The 7,785-nt window shown below is 35.4% G+C and overlaps 1 long non-coding RNA gene across 1 annotated transcript in view; it reads left to right on the forward strand.

The window, feature by feature from the left end:
- Positions 1-7,283, forward strand: part of LOC106864764 (uncharacterized) — a 48,030-nt gene extending 40,747 nt beyond the window's left edge. Inside the window, exon 7 of the long non-coding RNA XR_015802715.1 lies at positions 3,978-7,283. This is a non-coding gene — a long non-coding RNA (uncharacterized LOC106864764). The remainder of the gene's footprint in view (positions 1-3,977) is intronic.
- The last annotated feature ends 502 nt before the right edge of the window (positions 7,284-7,785 follow it).

A 7,785-nucleotide genomic window follows, 5' to 3' on the forward strand; every position in this document is an offset into this window, starting at 1 on the left:
AATGGATGTCATAATGTAAGATTATCTATTAACGCTATTATTATGCTAAAATAATAAGCACATTCATTTCGATTCTTCCATTTATTTTAACTTCAAAATATTCTGGTCATCCAGCCAATGGCCCACACAACATTTCTGGCCTCAAGGCTTACTCAATCCAGGCAGATTTATCTTTTGAAAATCTGGTACCACTATTCTGAGACAGGAAATAAAGCTTCTGACTTGAGAGTAAGGGTTGCCAGACGTGACTCAGCCCCCAAACCCAGAATCCTGTGCTATCTGTGCTATGCAGTGTTTAAAATGTCATTTCACATTAATAAGTTATTTAAAAAATAAATACATAAATAAATACATACTAAAAAAAAAAAAAAAAAAGAAAAAGGAAAAAAGAGAGAGGGAGAGAAGGAAACTGGCACCATGCCTACATTCCTCCTGAGCCAATTTTGCACTTGTCCAATTGCAAGCATAAATGGAACCTGCATTTGGATGCATTTTTGTGAATGACTATGTTACAAAGCCAGCGAAGCTCAAGAAACAATAAAGTACTGGCTGTTTTGCAGTCATATATGGTATGGTGCATCTGCTGAGGTATGGCCAGTAAACCAAGTGTGATATGGAATGTGTGAATGTGATTTGCTTTGACCTTGGTATGTGAGGGTATCACCAAGCATATATTTTCACTCAGACATGTAACTTACCATTGGACCAGAGCGAGCATGCACTAGGACATGTGATTTGTGTATTTGTAACAGAGGGAGGGGGCCTGAACTAGGCATGGGATCTTTGATGTAGTAAATATCCTCAATTACGGAGTCTGGAGGGAAAGGAGAAGGTGAGAAGGTCAGATTGTGACTAAGGAGGTAAAAGGAACAAAGACTGTTTCTTCCTTTGTACTCACCTAACAGTAACCTGTGAACCATTTCCATCTTAGCACTGTTTTGACCTGTTTAAAGGTCATGCATAAGAGAGTGAAAAGGAGAAAGCCTTCTTTGTCAGCTCTTGTAAAGATGCACAAGGGACAGGGACAGTCTTGCCTGATCTAATCAAAATTCTGAATTTCCAAGTGCATTTCAGAAGGGTAATTAGAGCTGATAATGTTAAATAAAATTTGTGTCTCTTCTTGTGTCAACAAGTCTTCTGTATTTGACTGACTGAATATTTTTAAAAAGTAGATTTAACTGGAACTTAACCCTAAAATAAAAAGAATTAATTTTAATTTTCTCTCCTTTTCATCTATTGATAGTCATATCTCTTGCAACTTATAAAAAATTTCAAAATAGAACTAGTTACAAAAAACCAAATCATTGAGATTTTTACTCCAGCACACTGTAAAGATCTTATCAAAAATTGGCAAAATGTATCACCTGCTCAGACATGAAAACGTGTGATTTCACGTACATGGGCTGAAAAGCCCAATGTAGAAAAGCCTATGACTCAGCTGTAAGACATTTCACTGCAAGAGAGCCTCCATGTGCCATTTAAAATGTACAAGTGTCATCATAAACCTCCCACTCTCCTAAGAATAGAGCTATCACTGGACCCTGTTATCTCACAACCCCAAGGTACAGTATGATAATGATACTGCTTAACATCAGTGTACGGAGAGAGAAAACACTGGAGATGCCGCAAGCATCTCAACTATAAAGAAAATCAAATTAAAATATTAATTTACTGATTAATATAACATTAGATGACCCATTTCTCCAGCTTGTTAAACAACAAAGACTTGCAAAACTAAATAAGGGCCTAAGAGATAAGTGTTTTAAGAATTCCCATAGAGATGTTTAGCTCCTTTTTAAACATCATTAAAGATGTACTTTGAATATAACAGGCAGTTTTATTTTTTTGCTGCACTGACAACTCCTGCTTGTTTTTATTAATATACACTTTCAAAAAAAGTTACAAAGTGAGGGGTTTGGTCACAGAGTTTGAACAATCAGCTCACAGTGTAGAATAAAAGAACATGAGTACAAGACAGACTTGGGAGGAAAGAGAATAAAATCATTCAGGTAAATCATGGGGCAGAGGGTTTAAAAATTGATATTTTAATAAACATACAGAAAAAAACTATTTTTACCCTCCGTGCCCAGAAAATGCAAAGGAGAAAAATTTCTTTGCTGATCTTTTTCATATAAAATGCCTGCTGCTTGGGAAAATTGGAAATTGCAATACATGATTTTTAGACAGGATATGGCAACCTAATTTAAAGTAACTTACTTCAAAACTAAAGATACCATAGTTAAATTCTATAGCAATTTTATCCTCGTTGGACTATGGCAATGTCCCATGACATGAGAATATTGCTTGAATATTTGTGCTATATTTTACTGAAAAATGTAAATAGAAATATTTAGTGAGGTTTTTAAAAATTATCTTTCTGTATAAGCCAAACCCTTATAGTACTAGAATTGTCATTACACTCCTATGAGAAAATACATGACTTGCTATGGGAAGAAACTGTGAATCTTCTGTTTCTGTGGATAAATGCCTTTGTCTTTTCCTTATTGATCCAGAAGGTATGAGACTGTGAGTATGGATATTTGCCTTGTATGTCAGTACCATGTGTATTTTAAAATTAGCTCAAAGGGAAGAGAGAACTACAAATTCCAGACTGGTCAGAAGAAAACAAACTACTTCTGTAGCAGATACTGAATATTCTCCTGGCAAAATTTTGCCTTTCTGGCCTTGGCCCCCTCATGCATGTGATTACATGGGTTGGAAATAAGGCAGCTTGGGCTTCCTAAAATACAGGGGATGTGTGCATGAGCCTGTTCCCTGTATGTGCAATGTTCCAAGTTCTTATCCCTCTCCTTTTTGTTCTTGTCCCCAGTGACTGCCTCCAGGGTACCAGCTTTCCTTAGCCCTGCTCCCATGGCAACAAGTCTCTGTTCCAGCAGTAGTGGCTCTGTCTCTTCATCTCCTCCCTCTGCAGCTACATTCTGCAACTTAGAAGTAGCTTGATTTTCTGTCACTACTTTCTTTCCTTTATTTATCAGGCCATGTGTTCTTGTTCCAAAACCTCTACTGTGAATATACTGATTCTGTATGTGACATTACTTTAACCAAAGACCTGTTTTCTTTCTTCTCCCAGCCTACTCTGAACTATTCTCTTCTATGCTTGGCTGTCTGAAAGAGGAAAGAATTATTATTATTATTTTAAATATTTTCCTCCCACTTATCCATGGCAGGAGCATCACAAATTGAATTGAAACAGCAAACATTTAAAAATGCAAATTAGATTAAGAAAGGTTAGAGTTTTATGTACTTTAGAAACAATCCAACTGCCCACCACTATTTTTGTAAGCAGATTGTGCACAGAAAAGATGTGAATTTTTGAAACAATCTGCTAGCATCAAATGAGAAAAAGATTTTAGAATAACCATTCCTGTTAATTTTTGGTTGGCTCCTTGATATTCTTTATAACACAAAATATTCATGTTGGACTATGATTCAATCATGCAAACAACCCAGTAGCAGCTAACGGTTCCTGAATAAATATGCAGCCTTTTGAAATGCTGAAAGTACATGGGCCTAAAATAATTTTTTTTTAAATTTAAAAATCAAAGAAGACAAAGGGGGAGAGAGGATAACAGTTTTAACATTAGGAAAGGGGTAAAGATCCAGCATGGGAATTATAAATCTCAGGGACATTGTAACAGAAACAATTGATAGATAACAGTAAATTTGTCATTTGCTGACTTGTGATTATTTGGAATAAAGCAATATTGCTGCTAAAGAATATATCAGTGTGCATTGCAAAGAGTTGCAAGTTATCCACTTCTCTCTTACAAAGTGATTTTTGTGTACTATAAATCACTTGAATTCCTTTTAAGAGCTAAAGGTTTGGGGCCTGAAATCCTTCTTCATCTTAATGGGAAACACAGGATATTTAGCAATTTTCAGACTGCATTCTCATGTTGTGATGGTATTGAAGAGCTTCTTTGTCCTAAAATATAAATGATTGTATGTTTTTTTAGGGAGAAGTGCTACTTTTGCATCTGTTTGAGTTGGGGTCCAGCTGTCTGGAAAGCAGCTCTGCAGAGAAGGACACCAGGATTCTGCTGCACAGCAAGTTGAAGGAGCCAGGTGTGCACAGCCAAAGGAAAAGTCTGTACTGGGCTGCATCAGCAAGAACATGGCCAGCAGGTCACAGGAAGTGTTTATTCCCATTGACATCTATGGTGTCGGGCTCCCCAGTGTAAGAGAAGTAGTGACAAATTGGAGCAAAGCCAGAGAAGGCTGCTGGGAGAGACAGGAGCTGGAGCACACAACAACCTGAAGGAATGTACTTCCTTAACTCTCCAAAAAGAAGGCTAAAAGGCGATTCATCTTCTGTCTTTAATTACATAATGGGTGATTATGGAGAAACATAGGTAGTCTCTTCTTCAATATTCAGAATGAAATTACAAAGTGCAATAATAAAATGTTGCATCATGAGACCTTGCAAGGGGACTTGGTGAACAGGCTGTCAAGAAAGGCTGTGGACTTTCAACAAAGCTTTCAAAATTTGACTGTACTATGCCCTATTTAATCTGGCCTAGCTTCTAAAGTAAATCTTGATTTGGGTAGATGGTTGGACAAGATAACCTGCAGATCTCCCAACCAACAAAGATTATCTTATGATTCATGAGCCTAGGAGTATCGGTTCCCTTGGAAGATGAATCTGCACTGTACTTTCAAGATTCCCAGAATAGGAACTACTAAATAAAAATAGAGTAATGTTTGCACTTTAAGACGGACTAGGCCAGAACTGGTTGATTCCAGGCTCTTTGAGTAAGCCACTTAGATGATTGCAACCTTGTGTAAACAGTAGAGCATCTGTGAGCTTCAATTCTCCTCCAGTAAAATAATAAAGAATAATATTTCTTCCTATTTTTCTAAGAGTGATTCACCCTTATGCATCAAAGGTTTTTTAACAGACGGAGCCAAATCTGTTACTGATCAGAGATGCAATGGTACCACATCCATTGTACATCTGGTCAATGTACATATTACTTCACAAGCATTATCATCAAATACATGGGAGGAAAAAAAGAGCAAATAAATCATTCCAGAGTCCTTCTTCCTGGATATAGAAACCTGATTCAGATATGTCTGTCATCCAAACAACTATTTTCGTTATTATGTCATATACTCTCTGATAAGGGATATAAGCATATGAGCATAGGGGAGCATCCTTTTCTCTCTCAATCTTTTGAGAATTCCTGAATTGATGCCCCAGTATCTGGTCTACTCTAACATAAAATGCTGTCTCCAGGTCCTTGCTTCCTGGTCCTGCCTGCTCTACTTCTTGGCTTTGTACTGAGATATTGTAGGTGGTAGGTCAGTACTGTGTAAATGTTTTGTGGTTAAAACCCAAAGAAGTGATTTGTGTTTATAAGCTTTAAATTGCCTTCCTGACAAAATATGCACAAGCTGAAAGCTTCTGCTCATGTAAAATTGTGATGGATTGCATTTTATTGGAACTTATGAATAGCTCTTTGATTTGAAACAATGAACCCTTTAAATGCCTTTAGAAATTATAGTGAGATAAAGGTACTAGTCTCCCTCCATCACCACATCAGACAGTGACAAAAAAAGCCTGTTTTTCAAGATAGGCACACACACACGCACACTCACTCCCATATATCCATAATCACACATTCAAATTTATAGAAGATGACAAATATAATGTTGCATTTTCTAAGTTGGTATTGGATAGATGCCTGATTTTCAGATATAAACTCTTTTGTAAATACACAGAATACTATATCAGAATATGTCTATATCAGAATATGTCTATATCAGAATACAGACACTTGTATTTATAAATATATACGTACCAAATATGGATGTTGAACTTAAAACATTATATGTTCAAAGACATACAACATCTGTGAAAAATATTTGTTTTTTTCACCAATAGCTGGTTTAGTTAGTATCCTAGAAGAAAAAAACCCTAGAGATTAATATATTTTCTCAGAACTTTGTTGTGTGAATACATAGATTTATTTATACTGATGCACCTTCAGTTTTCTCTTTGTGTTTATTTATACCCAAAAAATGTCATTTTCATATTTCAAGCATTCCTTTCAGGTGGAGATTACTTGTTTTATCACTCCTAAATTAAAGGGAATATAAAGTCAAAGGAATGTATAGTTAAGAGTATGTTAGTTCTTTTCATGGATTCTGTCAAAATAGAAAACTTTGTGTTTCGTATGTATGTGTGTTTAGCAGAAAAACAGGGAAAAAGAAGAGAGTTAAAACTGTGAAAGCTTGGGTTTTTTTCTGGCTAGGAAGCTTTTAGTGGCAGTAGTTAAATGTCAAATATGATTACATAAAACTGCTGCTTAAAACTGAAAATAAAGTTGAGCATACTTGTGAAGACTGTTTCAGAAATTTAAAAAGTAGTAGTGCATAATTTATCAGTGTTAATAGCCTTAGGTGCATTTCTGAGGTAATTCACCTAAACAGTCAACAATTTATCATATCACAATACATAAAATGTACTTTTAATTAATAAATAGACATTCTGTTGCCTTTACAGCTACAAAAAAATCAATCCTTCCTTACCTTCTGTCTACAGTTTGGGTTCCTTTAATGGGTTTTAATGGGTTTTATTCTACGCTCCCTTTGCAAAGCTTATTCATTTGCTTCCTGGAAGACTTTCTGTGTTTTGTGGCATAATCTCAGTGCCTTTAGGGTATCTGCCTAATACCTTAAAGCATCATTCATTACTCCTGAAATGACAGTCTAGCTTACCTTGGAAGTAATGAAGTTACTGTAATATATTGTAGTTCTTGTTAACAGGCTGTCTGTTAAACTGTTTATTGGGAAAATAAGGTGTTTCCAGTATCTCTGAATGGTTAATGAAGTACTTCACTTGCACAGTCTCAAGCCAATTGGCAAAAAGGACTTTTATCACAATCTTTCAGAGAAGTAAGTCAGAGGGACCCATTTCTGTACTATAAATGAAATAACTTAACTGTCAGCTAAAATGCTGAGTCTGAGTATGCTTGGAATTTCAAACAGAATACAAAAATTTGTTTATTGTCTCGCTTTATTATTATAATTTTACAATTATTAAACTTCAAGTAAAGATAAATAAAAAGCACAAAAGGATTCCAACAATGTCAAAACATGGGAAAAAAAAGAGGAGTCAGGACCAAACCCAGTAACTAAATGCTTATAAAACCACTGAAAGTTGTGATTTATTTATCTGTAATGTTTTGTCAAGTTTATGTAAATTGCGAAACAAAATAATAATTAAATAGTATGTATTTACCGAAATATTTCCCAAACAACTCTCTCATGAGCCATGGTATTTGATTTGCTCCTTGGGATAGTTTTTCATAGGCAGCACTGCTTAGAGGAATCTCAGGACAGGCTTATAGTGTTTTCCAGGAAAGGAAAATTACTCTTTTACATCCCTTATACTGCTCTAATAATGTTATGTACATAATAGTTGTAGCTGAATATCTGTCATGAGGCTTTTCCCCTTGTTATAGGACTGGGTTCTGCCTCTACAGGAATGAATTAGATTTCACTTTATCAGAGAATACAAAACATCTGAGTATCTGTCCTCAAGGCTGTATGTATGCATGCAGCAATTTAGACATAGGTGAATCCTCCTTGGAAAAGAACCAAAGATGCAGAAATGAAGTTTAAAAATAATTGTTATAGATTTTAAAATCAATATAATTGTTTCAAAATGTGGGAGTCAACATAAGTCCTCATGAAAACATAAAGCAAATCCTTTTTTATGGAAAAACTATGATATTATCATTAGACCACATAACATAAGAC

The sequence above is a fragment of the Sturnus vulgaris genome, chromosome 1 (genome assembly GCF_052056855.1).
Source record: "Sturnus vulgaris isolate bStuVul1 chromosome 1, bStuVul1.hap1, whole genome shotgun sequence".
Taxonomy (NCBI): Eukaryota; Metazoa; Chordata; class Aves; order Passeriformes; family Sturnidae; genus Sturnus; species Sturnus vulgaris.